This window comes from Myotis lucifugus, unplaced genomic scaffold (assembly GCF_000147115.1).
Source record: "Myotis lucifugus unplaced genomic scaffold, Myoluc2.0 scaffold_3, whole genome shotgun sequence".
Lineage (NCBI taxonomy): Eukaryota > Metazoa > Chordata > Mammalia > Chiroptera > Vespertilionidae > Myotis > Myotis lucifugus.
In genome coordinates, this window is record NW_005871051.1 from 26,735,865 (window position 1) to 26,737,644 (window position 1,780).

Sequence of the window (1,780 nt, forward strand, 5' to 3'; positions counted from 1 at the left end):
AATTTTGATAGAAAACACAGGTTTATGATTAAAAATTGTAAATTTTGTATTGATTCATAAAGTATACAGTATAGGGTTATGTATGGAATAGCATATCGGGTAAATGGCCTCCACGGCTTTGCTGGCACATACGCACTGTTTTGTTGAAATTTTCCATGACCGTTTTGCATAAATGTGGCTGAATTTCTTTTATATAGCGCTCAATTTCCTCCTTCAAGGCGTGGGTGGTCATGGGCTTGTTGGCATAAACCTTAGACTTCAAAAAACCCCAAAGAAAAAAGTCCCAACAGCGTTAAATCGCATGATCTGGGCGGCCAATTCTGATCACCAAATTACACGACCAGGAAATGACTCATACAGTAATTGATTTGTTTTGCGGGCTGTATGGCATGTGGCACCGTCTTGTTGAAACCACATGTCGTCCACATCCATATCTTGCAATTTAGGCACAAAAAACTGGATTATCATGTCTCGATAGCGAGCACCATTAACTGTTATTGCCTGAGCAGCCGCATTTTCGAAGAAGAATGGTCCGATGATGCCTCCAGCCCAAAATCCGCACCAAACAGTGACATGTTGTGGATATTTTTCCCGATATGCTATTCCATACATAACCCTATACTGTATACTTTATGAATCAATAAAAAATTTACAATTTTTAATTATAAACCTGTGTTTTCTATCAAAATTACTTCTTGCGTGAATTTTGGGACACCCTTTATTTTCATTGTTACAAATTGAACATAATTAAAGCATAGTGATTAATCACAAAAACAATATGTAATTATATATGTGTTTTCTGATGGTCTTAGGCGACCCCTGTGAAAGGGTCATTCGACCCCCAAAGGGGTCGTGACCCACAGGTTGAGAACCGCTGGCTTAGAGGCTGGAGACTTGTTGGCTTAGCCACTGAAAACCACCCTGAGGGTGTGAGATTCAGTGTGTGGGGTTGGGGGAGCACTGTAGGGGGACGCCGAGTCATCTTGAGTTTTGTAGCTCAGCTCTCAGACCCTCAAGAAGGGAAACCGGCAGTTTGGTGTCCTTAGTCCAGACAGTGAAAAACCATCTGATGACAGTGGCAAAGTCTACTCTCTGGGAAAAGATATTTCTAGAATTTTCTTTCCTAAAGTTTGGTGTGCCTCTCAGCATCTCACCAGTGAAGGATGAGGCACTAAAAGCAAGAGGCTGCTTCCCCTCTCCCTTCGGGCACTGCACGTAGTAAAACTCCCACTGTAGGCTATCTTTTGGGGAGCGAGGCTCCCTCTTAGCTGCTGGGGGCCCTTGGGGTGGGAGGAGGAAATGGAAAGTGCCAGCACCACTAAGCCAATAGAGAAGAGAGAGAGAGAGAGAGCCAGCCAGCCAGCCAGCCAAGAGCATAAGCACCTGGTACTTTGCATAAGCACTTGGTACTTTGCATAAGCTCGTTAGAGCCTGAAGGGAAAAACAAGTCTGCTGGTGGCTGTGTTTGGACAAAAGGAAGAGTGGATGCAGAAATGGAAGAAATTAGAATCCTAAATAATTTTTTTCCACAGGAGGACCTTCACTGCTGCACTCTCACCGCTAAGACTGTAAAACTGGAGACGCGGCATTCTGGTGTCATGAAGTACTGTGTAAGCTAATGGCTCTGTTCTTATTTTTCTTTCAGATCCAGTTTCCATCAGGGATCTCTCTTGTCACCAAAATAGAACAATAAAAAAAAAAAATTCTGTTTCTTGACTGTGTTCTACCCAAGACACAACACGCTGGACTTGGTAGGGAGGTAAGCGGATTGGGGGGGAGG

General features: G+C 43.5%; 1 protein-coding gene across 1 annotated transcript in view; it reads left to right on the forward strand.

Moving 5' to 3' along the window:
• Positions 1 to 1,681, forward strand: part of SPATA3 (spermatogenesis associated 3) — a 13,476-nt gene extending 11,795 nt beyond the window's left edge. The window contains exon 5 of the mRNA XM_023759144.1: positions 1,646 to 1,681. The gene's annotated coding sequence lies outside the window, so the exon portion shown is untranslated. The remainder of the gene's footprint in view (positions 1 to 1,645) is intronic.
• Positions 1,682 to 1,780: the final 99 nt, after the last annotated feature.